Source organism: Mauremys reevesii, linkage group 2 (assembly GCF_016161935.1).
Source record: "Mauremys reevesii isolate NIE-2019 linkage group 2, ASM1616193v1, whole genome shotgun sequence".
NCBI classification, from domain to species: Eukaryota; Metazoa; Chordata; order Testudines; family Geoemydidae; genus Mauremys; species Mauremys reevesii.
The window spans coordinates 19,654,977-19,669,215 of record NC_052624.1 but is presented as its reverse complement, the minus strand read 5'-3'; positions in this window follow the sequence as shown (position 1 = coordinate 19,669,215).

Sequence of the window (14,239 nt, the reverse complement as noted above, 5' to 3'; positions counted from 1 at the left end):
GACACAATTATCCTGACCATTTATTGTACTTTTTGAGATCAGTAGTTATGAAATTATTGAAGAGGTGTGATTTATTAAAGAGGAAGGATTGTCCAGTGGTTAGGGCACTATGTTGTGACTCAGAAGACCTGAGTTCTTTGAGCAGATGCAGTTGTGTATTCCACTTAGGTGTGTGCATGCCCAGTGCACCAGAGCCAGAGAAATTTGCCAAGCAGTACCCATAGAGGGGCGGTGCTCACACCTCATGGCCATAGCGCCGCCTCTGGGTAGAAGGTGGTGCCACCCTGACCCTCCATCAATTCCTTCTTACTGCCCAGGGTTGGAGTCAGAACTGTGTGTGGTCTCAACCTCACCACACCCAACCTTTTTTTTTTTTTTTTTTTTTTTTGTATATAGTTGTATATAGTTAGTAAGTTTAGTAGTGTTAGTTAGGGTAGTGTTAGTTGTAGATGTTTTCCTGGGGATGGATTTAAACTTTTTTTTAAACATTGTCCAATCCCATATGTGTAGTCTGTGCTCTGTCTGCGAGCTTTCAGGAGCCAGGGAGCCCACACTGCAGAGCATTGCATTTAGGAAATGGTTGATTCAAGTTCAAGACCTTCAGTTGCAGACCTTTCTGTTGGAACAGCTGCTGCCTGAGCCAGCAGCCTGGCTCTTCAGAGATCAGAGATCAGGTCAGAGGCTCAGGCTGCCACTTCATGTGTTCCGGAGAGGTTCTCCAAAGAAAAGAAATGGAGGAGTCCAGAGATCCCATCAGACTGAAAAGGTCGAATAAGACTATAATTAGACCATTTTCCATCTCAGGAGGTCTCAGGGTGATTCTCATGAAAAAAAAATATCAAAACAGAGCTGGGCAGCAGGATGGCACAGGTGGCACCTAACCAACTCTAACCCTTCCCTGCTACCTAGTAGGGAGGTTAGAAACCCTGTACCACTGACTCTGGTTCCAGCCTCCAGGTGCCTGTTGAGTCCAGTACCGACGAAGGAGATGCCAGTACTGACAGTTGCCATGTTGATGGCGTACCCAGGTCTCTACAGACCTCCTCCTCCCTTTCCCCCTCCTCCTCCTTTGGTCCTGGACTGATGCTGATGTCTTGGATCTGGGATGTCTGCTGAACTCTCCTCTGCTGAACCTCAATGCTGTTGTCCACTGGCTGCCACCAGGATTGCTGGTACCAGGGGGTATGGGGACCTCGGTACCAAGAATCTCCTCAGCATTGCTGCAGTCACTACCACAAATGCTTCTGTGGCAGCTTTCACTGCCTCTGACATCAATACCATCAGATACTCTGGTACTGCTGTTCACTTCAGGACTGATAACACGTCCAGCAGTGGCATGCTCCGTGACACTCTGTGCCCCAAAGAAACACCCTGGCATCCCCATATTCACCATTGTCATATAATTATGATATGTTTTGTACAAAATATGCCTTGTGAGGTATCATTCTAAAAGTCTTGATCTGTTGAATATTAATATCCTGCTGTGCTATCATGATGCTGTCATTGTATGAAGTTTTGCTATGGGTGTGTTACTGAAATATGTTGTGAAGTTGGAAACACCACAACTAGTCTTTCAGGTACAACAATGAAGAAGTTAGACAGTGCTAAAGGCCTCATTAAAGGGAATCCACATGCCCAGGGACTATCTCAGGAATTGTTTACAATGAAGGCTTCCCAGAGGGAGCATGTAGGCAATGGAGGATGCTGGACCGGGCGGCAGACCCCCGCGTCATGAGCAAAGATCTTTCCAGCAAGCTGGAAGGAGCTATAAAAGAGGGGAAGTGACATCATCATCACTTTGCCTCACTCCCCTTACAACCCAACACCTGGAAACACCTTAGGAACAAAGACTGAACTGGGGAAGGGGGTCCCAGGTGGGAAAAAAGAAAGCCCTGTCCATGTATGGAAGATTCTGTTTGTACCATCAGGGTGAGACACTGCTTAATTCAAATCCTGTCTAGTTTATAGCATTTAGATTGTGATTTTGTTTATTTCCTAGGTAACCAATTTTGATCTGTATACTATTACTTATAATCACTTAAATTTTATCTTTCTGTAGTTAATAAATCTGTTTTATATTTTTTACCTAAAACAGTGTGTTTTGCTTGAAGTGCTTGGGGAATCTGCTTAGGAACAAAACTGGTGCATTGCCTCTCCACATTGCAGGAGGGGCGGACTGGTTAATAACCTTATACTCATCAGATTTTTGACCAGGGCAGGATGCTACAGTCCAGGGGTGCAAGGCTAGGGAGCTGTGGGGAATTGGCTGAAGCCTTTCTATTTGTGGCTGAGGAGAAGCATTCATGTAACTGAAGCGGGGTGTGTCCTTGCCTGTGTAAATGTCTGTGTGAGTGCAGGACCGGGAGTGGTCTGCAGCTTGTCACAGCCTCATAGTGTGAGAGGGAGCCCAGATCGGTATGCCAGAGGGCTCTGCAATATTCCAATTCCAGGTTGCACCCTGGGTGAGTCTGTCACATGCTCATTACTGATGATACTGCTTCCATCAGCAGCACTGCTTCCTGCTTTGTTCTGGGAGATGGATGAGTAAGACCTACTCGCTTCCTCTGGTCTTGTTCCACCCTTATCTCTGAGATCCCAAGGCTCCTGTTTCTGAGTCAGTATTATCATCCTCCCACTTTTCATCACCCAAATTGAGGGCCACTGGTGGACCTTTATGGGTACCAGGATTGTCCTGTGTCTTGTGGTTGGGATGCAGGTCCTTGGCCCATTGCCTACTGGCCACCAAAGCCTTATCCATGCCAGTGGCCTCCATGGAATCCGTGGGATACTCCTCAATCACAGAGGCCCTGCTCTTCATCTTACTCAAAGGCGAGATCGCTAGCCAGGTCTGTGGTGGTGCGCTCGACCTTGCAGACGTTTCAGCCAGGGTGATGGCCTCTGTGGTCACCCTGAGCTTGGCTTCCTGACTTCAGAATTCAGGCATTGCCCCTGATGTCGAGCAAACAATTGAGGATTTGCTCTTCAATGGCCAAATGCTGTTCTTGGACAAAACTGATGAGACGCTGCACTCCTTCAAGTACTCCAGAGCTACCCTGCAGTCCTGGGGGGGTGTACACACTGATGGTGCTGAAGCGCCACTACAGTGTCCAGCAGCAGAAGTATCACCTGCAGTACACATTTGGCCAGCCTTTCCCTCCTCAGAGGCAATTGGACTATCCCACAAAGGGATAGGTCCCAGAGGAGAAAGCAGTTGGGCTTGGGTTTCAGTCAGTCCACATGCCCTTCCCTGGTGCCTTCCAAGTGCCCATTTTGACTCCTTGGTCCAAAGCACTGATCCAATCATTGCTCCTCCCTCCACAGGCTGGCCCGCTTTCACAATGCTCGGGGCTCAATCACTACTGACATCTGGGTCCTAAGCACTGTCAGATTGGGTTATGCCATCCAGTTCCTCTCCACAACTCCTCCTTGCCCTTCTGCAGTCCCACTTCAGGGACCCCTCTCACGAGATACTGCTCTTTGAGCAGGTCCACTCTCTGCTGGCTTTGGGAGCAGTTGAGGAGGTTCCACTGGGCCCAGGACTTTTACTCCCCATTCTTCCTGATAGCCAAATCTAAAGGAGGGGAAAGAATCATCCTTGACCTTCACACCCTCAACAAATATATCAGGTACATGAGGTTCTGAATGGTCACTCTATCGACTATCCTCCCTGGGTTGTCTCAGAACAACTGGTTTGATGCTCTGAACCTTCAGGACACCTGCTTTCACATGGCGATTTTACTGAGCCACAGAAAGTTCTTTCGGTTCATCATGGCAATACACCACTTACAGTACACAATACTTCGATTTGGCCTCTCTTCTGCCCCCTAGGTTTTTACCAAATGCATGGTTGTTGTTATCGTGTACCCCAGAAAGAGGGAAATTCACATCTTCCCATATCTTAATGACTGATTATTGAGGGGCAGATCCAGAGAGGCAGTTCTTGCTCACGTCAGCGCCACACTGTACTTGCTTGACCATCTGGGTTTCATCCTAAACACTGGAAAGTCAAGCTTGTCTCCCACTCAGAAAATTGAATTCACTGGGGCCCTGTTAGATTCCACAACGTTGAGAGCATTTCTGCTGGCCGACTGATTTCAAACAATTCACCATAGAAGAATCATAGAATCTCAGGGTTGGAAGGGACCTCAGGAGGTCATCTAGTCCAACCCCCTGCTCAAAGCAGGATCGAACCCAACTAAATCATCCCAGCCAGGACTTTGTCAAGCCTGACCTTAAAAACCTCTAAGGAAGGAGATTCCACCACCTCCCTAGGTAACCCATTCCAGTGCTTCACCACCCTACTAGTGAAAAAGTTTTTCCTAATGTCCAACCTAAACCTCCCCCTCTGCAACTTGAGACCATTACTCCTTGTTCTGTCATCTTCTACCACTGAGAACAATCTAGATCCATCCTCCCTGGAACCCCCTTTCAGGTAGTTGAAAACAGCTATCAAATCCCCCCTCATTCTTCTCTTCTGCGGGCTAAACAATTTCAGTTCCCTCAGCCTCTCCTCATAAGTCATGTGCTCCAGCCCCCTAATCATTTTTGTTGCCCTCCGCTGGACTCTCTCCAATTTATCCACATCCTTCTTGTAGTGTGGGGCCCAAAACTGGACACAGTACTCCAAATGAGGCCTCACCAGTGCTGAATAGAGGGGAATGATCACATCCCTCGATCTGCTGGAAATGCCCCTACTTATACAACCCAAAATGCCATTAGCCTTCTTGGCAACAAGGGCACACTGTTGACTCATATTCAGCTTTTCGTCCACTGTAACCCCTAAGTCCCTTTCTGCAGAACTGCTGCCCAGCCATTTGGTCCCTAGTCTATAGCAGTGCATGGGATTCTTCCGTCCTAAATGCAGGACTCTGCACTTGTCCTTGTTGAACCTCATCATATTTCTTTTGGCCCAATCCTCTAATTTGTCTAGGTCCCTCTGTATCCTATCCCTACCCTCCAGCGTATCAACCACTCCTCCCAGTTTAGTGTCATCTGCAAACTTGCTAAGGGTGCAGTCCACACCATCCTCCAGATCGTTAACATATTTGCCTTAGTCTGTGGTCTCAGCCTTACATGACAGCTCAGACATGTCTAAGGCTCATGGGCTACATAGTCACTTGCATGCAAGTGGCCCAGTTTGTAAAGTTGCACCTTTGCCCCCTTCAAATGTGATTCAGGACAGTCTACAGTCCTACTCTTCATTCTCTAGACAGACTGGTTCTTCTCCCTCCAGTGGTCCTGGACTCCTTGCAGAGGTGGATATGTCCACAAAACATTTGCCAGGACATTCATTTTGTCCAGCGTTCACCAACCAGGTCAGTTGGGAGGGGGCGGGGGGCACACCTGGGGTCGCTGAATCTACAGGGGTTGTGGTTGGAGCAGGAGGCCTCACTCCACATCAACTTACTGGAGCTTCGGCCAATCTACCCTGCATGACATGGTTTTTGGCACCGTATCAGACACACGGTGATTCACATACTTACTGAGAATACCGCTATGATGTATTATGTGACAAACAAGGGGGTGCACACTCCAGGTTGCTCTGCCTAGTGGCAATCAGGCTGTGGCAGTTCTGCATCAAGGAGAACATTATTCCGATAGCCACTCACTTGCCCGGGTAAAGAATCATCTTGTGGACCATCTCAGCTGCTATTTGCCCCTAAGTCATGAATGGTCCCTGAAAACAAGCATCCTTTGGGTCATCTTCACAGCCTGGGACATCCCAACAATTGACATGTTCACTTCAAAGGATAACAGGAATTTTCATCTATTCTACTTTTGAAGGGGCCTCAGGCCAGGGTCACTGTCTGATGCTTTCCACTGCAGTTGACAGTTGACTCTCCTGTATGCTTTCTCCCCGATCATCCCTCAGGTCATCCTCAAGCTCAAGGAGGATTTGGCAACACAAGTTCTCATTGCACTCACATGGCTGAGACAGTGCTGGTTCTCTGACCTTCTCACATGGTCTATTCAGCCTCCCATACCACTTCCTCTCCATCCTGACCTGCTCACTCAGAATCACGGGCACACCTTGTATCCTGCTTTCAGCTCCCTGCATCTCACGGCGTGGTTCCTGCATGCATAGGCACCAGCTCCATGGGTGCTCTGGGGCTGGGAGCAGCCATGGGGGAAAAATGGTGGGTGCTGAACACACACCAGCAGCCCCTCTACCAGAGCTTCTCCCTTCTCCCTGCACCTCCTGCCCACAGGCAGCCCCCATGATCAGCACCTCCCCTCCCTCACAGCACCTACAGCCTGCCATGGATCAGCTGTTTTGTGGCATCAGGAGGCGCTGGGGGAAGAAGTGGGAGGAGTGAGGGTGCAGCATGCTCAGAGGAGGAGCAGAACTGGGCAGGGCAGAAAGAGGCATGGAAGAGGCAGGGCAGGGGCAGAGTGGGGTGGGAAGAAGCAGGGTGGGAGTGCGGTTTTGGGGGGAGGAGTGGAGTCAGGGCGGGGCCTGGGCAGAGCCAGGGAGGAGCACCTCCCAGCAGATTAGAAACTCGGCCCCTATGTCTGCATGGTTGAATGAGGATGAAGAGCAGTGTTCCGCAGCTATTCAACAAGTCCTGCTCAACAGGTGTGGTCATTAGCCCGCAGAATCCAACTTACACTGGCTTCTATCTAGGACGTCTTGGCCCTGGTCTACACTACGAGTTTAGGTCAAATTTAGCAGCATTACGTCGATTTAACCCTGCACCCGTCCACACGACAAAGCTGTTTTTGTCGACTTAAAGGGCTCTTAAAATCGATTTCTGTACTACTCTCTTGATGAGGGGATTAGTGCTGAAATTGATCTTGCCAGGTCGAATTTGGGGTAGTGTGGTCACAATTCGACAGTATTGGCCTCCGGGAGCTATCCCAGACTATTCCATTGTGACCGCTCTGGACAGCACTCTCAACTCAGATGCACTGGCCAGGTAGACAGGAAAAGGCCCATGAACTTTTGAATCTCATTTCCTGTTTGGCCAGTGTGGCAATCTGCAGGTGAGTACAGATCTCATCAGCAGAGGTGACCTTGATGGAGTCCCAGAATCGAAAAAGAGTTCCAGCATGGACTGAATGGGAGGTACGGGATCTGATCGCTGTATGGGGAGATGAATCTGTGCTATCAGAACTCTGTTCCAAAAGATGAAATGCTCAAACATTTGAAAAAATCTCCAAGGGCATGAAGAACAGAGGCTATAACAGGGACCTGCAGCAGTGCTGAGGGAGGGTTGACTGATGACATGGCTTACAGGGATGGCTTGCAGGGAATTAAAATCAACAAAGGGGGTGGGTTTGCATCAAGGAGAAATGCACACAACAGCCCCCTCAAGGATTGAACTCAAAACCCTGGGTTTAGTAGGCTATTCCTCCCCCCACTAGTCTAGGTAGGACTGAATTGCCACTAAATTTTTCAAGGTGCCTCTGACAGACCTCACCAAAGTGATTGTCAGACGTTGATTTCATGGAGGGAGGGATGGGGGAGCAAATGAATACAAAACAAATCTGGTCTCTTTCTTGTTTTGATCCACTCCATCTCTCTTATACTTCTTAGGCTGGTAGCAGACGGTGCAGTACAATTGCTAGCCATCGTCATCTCCTGGCTGCTCGCCAGAAGACGGTGTAGTACGACTGCAGGCAGGACTGAATCTCCAGAAGATGAAACTTAAAAAGAGAATGACCTGGAATCACTCCCATTTATGTCCATGAGCCCCTGACATACCTCACCGAGGTCTGCCAGGAGCACCCATGTCTGCCCAAGTGCCCCTGACCGACCTCACTAAGGTCGGCTAAAAGAGCACCCAGGAGACAACGATGATGGCTACCAATCGTAATGCACCATCTGCTGCCAAAAGGCAAGGAGCTGCTGCTGTGTAGCAATGCAGTACTATGTCTGCCAGTACCCAGGAGACATATGGTGAGCTGAGCGGGCGTCATGCTTGACGTGCTGTGGCATCTGCTCAGGTAACCCAGGAAAAAAGGCGTGAAACGATTGTCTGCCGTTGCTTTCACGGGGTGAGGAGGATGCCTGCCAACATGTACCCAGAACCACCCGCAACAATGTTTTTGACCCATCAGGCATTGGGATCTCAACCCAGAATTCCAATGGGCGGCAGAGACTGTGGGAACTGTGGGATAGCTACCACAGTGCAATGCTCTGGAAGTCGACGCTAGCCTCGTACTGTGGACACAGTCCGCCGAGTTAATAGTCTCAATGGTCTTAAGTGGGGACACACACAATCAACTGTATAAAATCAATTTCTAAAAAAATCGATTTCTATAAATTCAACCTAATTTCATAGTGTAGTCATACCCTTGGAGTACTTGCTAAACCTTCAGACATTGGGACTAGTGCTTAGTTCATTGAAAGTGCCTCTGGGAACAATATTGGCATTTCATCCCCCTATTCAGGGAAGATCAGTCTTTTCCAGTGCTACAGTAATGAGATTCTTAAAAGGGTTTCTTTGTCTACATCCTCCGGTATGAGATCTGGTTCTCCAGTTGTGGCAGTTCTGATGTTTTCCTCCATTCGAGTCCCTAGCATCTTGCCTCTTTCTGCTCCTGTGTCAGAAACCTGTGTTCCTGGTAGTAATGACATCCGCAAGGAGAGTGTGTGAGTTGCAGGGTCTGATGGCAGAGCCTCCTTATACACACTTTTCCAAGGACAAGGTGACTTTACAACCACACTCCACATTTTTGTCTAAAGTGGTTGCTCAGTTTCATTTGAACTAGGTGGTATATTTACCTGCTTTTTCCTAAGCTGCATTCATTTCCAAAGGAGCAGTGTCTCCATACCTGGGCCAGGGGATATCTAGCCTTTTATCTGGACAGGACTAAACACTTTCATATTTTGCCTTATTTGTTTGTGTTGTATGCAGACTGAATGAAGCGTCAAGTGGTCTCTTTGTAGATGAGCTCCAAATGGATAACATCCTGCATCAAGGCAGCATATGAAATAGTCTCCACTATGGGACAGAAGTCACAGCTGCAAAGTGAGTGGGGGCAGGCTCATGCTCCAATTCGACCCTCTCATGGCCTCCCTTCTGCCCAGGGCCCAGTAATTGGTTAATCCAGCCCTAGACATGGTGACCCATCTAGAACCTCCCACAACCCACTGGTGGGTCAGGACCTGCCATTTAGGAAAGACTGTTCTAAAGCATGGGATTCACAAGGGAGACTTAGATGCTTAACTGCCATTTCATGCACCGCTGGCATTCACAAAACCCCTGTTCAGCTGCTGCCTAACTCTGTAGGCACCTAATGTCCCTAGGCACCCAAGTTTCCACCATTAAAGTCCTTGGGGTGCTTAAAGTTTTGTGGCTGGGCATGCACACAGCTATCTGAGTCCTGACACCACCAAACAGCATGGTGCCTAACCCTCAATGAGATTCACAGAGTAGATGCCCCCCCACTATCTTGCCTTTGGGGCCCAATCCAATAAGTGTGTTCTGAGCATATCTAATTCCATAGAAAAGACAATAGAGGAGGAAGTGGTGGTGCTCCCTGTATAAACCTTCAGCCCAGGGATGTAGGTTCCTAAGTTACTTAGATGTTTTTGAAAAAGTTATCCTGTGTCTCTTGGGCCCAGTCCTCAAAAGTACTTGGGTGTTGCTCTGCTTAGTTGCAATGCCTAATTCCTAGGCAGCCTGCCACCTACTGCAGTCCTCAGCCCCAAGACAGGTGCCTATAGACTCTTCCTACAATGCATAAGGAGAATTAGGTGCCTAAGAAAACAATCCTCAGAAGTCAGCAAAGCTAGCTGGGCTGAAATGCTGAGGAGAGGGGTGCAGAGAAAAGCGGGTTTAGGCTCCTAAGCAGCTGAAATGGTGCACCTGGTTTATGGGCTAGAGGTAGGCGTAGGCACCTCCTCTGGCTCGGTTTCCTCAGTCATGAACCCTCTTCTGCAAGGCACCTAAACCAGGTCAGCCACTTAGGTGGTCCATGCCCTAGGAGACGAAACACACTCTCTCTCTTTTTCTCTGCCTCCTGCTCATGCCATGCTCGCTCTACGTTTCCCTATGCCTCTAGTTGCCTTTTGTGTGCAGGGGCGGCTCTAGGATTTGCGGCGCCCCAAGCAGGGCGGCACGCCGCGGGGGGCACTCTGGCGGTTGCTGGTCCCGTGGCTCCGGTGGACCTCCTGCAGGCGTGCCTGCAGATGCTCCATTGGAGCCGCGGGACCAGCGGACCCTCCGCAGGCACATCTGCGGGAGGTCCACCGGAGCCGCCTGCCACCCTCCCGTGGGATGCCGCCCCAAGCACGTGCTTGGCGCGCTGGGGTCTGGAGCCGGCCTTGTTTGTGTGGGAGCTGTGCTGCCCATCCCCACCTATAGATGGCGTGCATCTGGCCCTCCTCTTGTAAGGGCTGGCAGATATCAGGTCTTAGGTCTGCTTCGAGCATGCTCAGGATTGGGCCCCACCAGTGAGATAGCTCTTCCCCTGCCTAGTTTGAGAATCCCGCTTTGTGGCCTCAGGGACTTTGGTTTGAGCTATGGCTCTGAGCTGCTCGTTGGTTGTGGGATGGTGTCAGGGCTTAGGTGGCTTTGCAAATGCCAGTTGGTGGAAATGTAGGTGTCCAGGGGACTTAGATGACTACCGAGTTAGGCAACAGCAGAGCAGCAGCTTTGAAACAGTGGACTTAGGTGCCTAAAGAGGAACATAGGTGCCCAGTTACATTTGAGGATCTGGGTCTCTGTCCCTTAGTTCCCCATCTGTAAAATGGAAATAATAACACTTCCCTATCTCCAGGGGCGGCTCTACCGTTTTGGCCGCCCCAAGCAGTCATGCGCGGGAGGCGCCCCGGAGCCGCGGGAGCAGCGGACCTCCCGCGGGCATGACTGCAGAGGGTCCGCTGGTCCCGCGTGGCTCGGCTGGACCCCCCGCGGCTGCGGACGGTTCGCGGATCCCACGGCCAGCAGTCATGCCTGCGGGAGGTCCAGCCGTGCCGCAGGACGAGCGCCCCCTCCGCAGTCATGCCTGCAGCAGGTCCGGTCATCCCGGGGCTCGGTGGACCTCCCGCAGGCATGACTGCGGCAGGTCCGCCGGCCCAGCCTGCCGCCCCCTAGATTTGGCCGCCCTAGGCACCAGCTTGTTTTGCTGGTGCCTAGAGCCGCCCCTGCCTATCTCACAGGGGTGTCTTGAGGGTAATGATGCAGATTAATGGGATTTTCAAAAGCACCTAAGCAGATGCCTAACCTAAATCCGACTAGCTGCCTCTCTGTATAATTAGGTGCCGAAATCTGGCCCTTGGTTATTTGTCTCTTTGACACAGAGTTGTTACATTTTAAACTCTTTGGGGCAGTATTTTTGTTGGTATCTCTCTGGCTGTTATACAGAACCATGAACATCATGAACATCTACAGTACTCCATAAATGATAAATAACAAGGGTGTATGGATGATTAATTTCTTTTTCCAGTAAAGGACTCTGAAAATATAAAGTGCTCAATATATTAAATATTATTATTGTTGTTAAATTGCTCTCTCTCAAAGAAACTGTATGATCAGCTATCCAGAGTATACTCTTGCTTTTTAAAAGTTGTCACAAAACCTATCTTAATTCCTAGTTTTATTGAGCATTGTAACTGAATCCCTTGTTACTAGGAGTCAATATGTAGAAACTTGGCTGCTTAGAAAAGAATGTGATACAAATATATTTTGTTATAATAATTTAAAAAAAAATTACTGCAAGAGCTTATGCTGTGGTTGTGTGAATATACTTGTTGCCTATTAATATAACTAAATAATAACGAATTAGGTCAATATATTCTAGTGGGTATAATATTGTTAAAAATTGATTTACTAAACACATAATTTGATGGTTTTAATTAATAATATGCTGTAGTGTGGAGTTCTGTCACAGTGACCCCCTGGGTCAAAACCTATAGTTTATGGACTATTAATTAGCTATTAAGTCATTCTCTCGGCTGACCTGCAAATCCATCAGATTGATGGATGGTAGGGACCGTTATGATCCTAATAGGTATTTTATTTAACTTTCAGAATTTTCAAGTAAAAGTTGATTACTGAATACAATTAAGCGAGTAAAAAGCTTAACAATTTTTAAGAGTATTTCATTAGCTTTCACTTGCAAGTGGGTATTAACTTGAAGACTACCATTACCTTCTTAGTTATTCTCCTAGGACTCCCGGCTGAATAGCATGACTAGTACCTTAATTTCTTCTCTTTAAAAAGAGGAAATCAAAATGATTTTTACAGATCTTTGGAATGTATAATATCAAGCATAAATTTTAATTGCACTTCATTTACTAAGTGGTGCATTACCTCATCCTTTAGTTTTAACAATGGATTTTCTATAAATCTTCATATGGTTAAACATGATGAACTGCTCAACATATCATGGAACATGGCAGTGCTTATTAGCACTTGAGAAGTTATTGATTGCTTATCTTGATTAATCTTTTGTGGTCTCTGAAGTATTAATTTCACAGAAAGGACTTGGGAGATTCTGTAGCATGACTTTCCTCATTCATAGTTTCTGCTTCAGTTACATGGGGTTCACTGACTGCTATTGTTAGACTAATTATAATCTCGTTGTCACCAGATATTTCTTTCAGTTTATCAAGAATTACAATTTTTAATTAAAAATATATATTTAAAAGATTCTCAAGTAAAAGTGACATTAATGAGATGAAATGTTTCCTTAAAATTGATAGGGGAAAGGAATCCTTATATTTCTGGCACATGCAGGAGAAGTGAGTAGCTTTTTTTAGAAGCACAATTTATTATGTATGAGTTTTGCTGAAGATCTTGCCAGTCCATTTCCTGGGCATTTTCTTTTTCAATGTTTTTTAACTTAACTACAAAGTCTTTATATACAACCAAGTATGACCGTTATCCTAAAGGGCTAGATCATGAACTCATTATGCAGAGAAAATTCACTTGTAAGTAAATGACTTCTAAATGTTATAGTATTCAATTCAGGATTCAAGATGTTCACAATAAAGCAAAAGTCCCTGTCTCAAACTAATGTAGTTGGCGAAAGATGCTTAAGAGTTTTCTCCTAATAACATCTTTGCTTGACAAACGGCTGGACTCTGGTATTTGCATTGGTAGCCATGAGTGAAGCACAAAAGTTGTGACGTATACATTTGGGGAAGCTGCGATGAAGACCTTCCAACTGCTCTCTGACCAGAGTAGGAAACTTTGTTATCTGCACTCCCAATCCAAGGACCAGATCATGTCCTAAGAGGAGATCCTCCACATATATCTCACCCCCTCCACTTCAGAAGATGGGGTCAGCCATCTAGGCAATATGGCTTTCCCCTCTCCTTTTCCCAGGACCCTAGTTGAGAGGAGACAGGGAGTGGATAGGCTGGGAGTGGAGAGTGATTTTTCTTGCATAAACCATCCCTTCACCAGCCACATGGACATCAGCTGAGAAAGGAAGGTAATATAGCCCGAGACTGTTCTCACAGAGCTTATTATATGATAAAGGAAATACCTTCAGTTTTAAAGGAATCTTGGAGTAGTCACGGCTAGGAGAGTCAATTACAGATGTGGTACCATGGAGTAGGGTGAACCTCATAGCTCCAGTGCTTTGTGACACCAATAATATTAATACTAATAATTAATTAGTACTTTGCATTTTTATACCACCCTTCACCTTAGGATCTTAAAGAGCTTTACAAACACTAATGAATCAAGCTTTCCAATGCCCAGTGAGGTGGGAAGTGTTATCATCCCCAGTTGGAGTAACTGAGGCACAGAAAAGTTAAGTGATTTCCCCGATTTGTGACTCCTAGTCAGTTGTATGCTTTAAGCACAAGAGACTATTCATGCTTCCTTGCCAATAATGTAATGCACCACAGCAAATGCTGACCATTAATATTCAAAGTGCAAGGGGAAAGGTATAGAATGCAGTCTGGCAGCCCGTATTCAGAGTAAGTTCCCATTGACATATGACCTCTCAACTTCATTGTGAGTTGTGCCTTGACTAGGGACCATAGGGAGCACTGTCTGTTTAAATAAATATTGATTACTATTTTGTTAAATAATAATAATTCCTCTGATTTCATTTTGGATGGGGGAAAGGATTTAATAAATGATTCAGATATGTGAAAGAGGAGGATGTTTCCCCTAGAGTTTAGACCCCTAGGAGGTCATTTCTGTTCAACTTCTCGGCAAAGAAATGATTAATAGAAATCTCTAGCATAAATATAAGATAGGCTTCATTTTGCATGATTTCACAAAACACTATTGACCATAGAGCTACACAGATTTATACCAGTTGAGGGTCT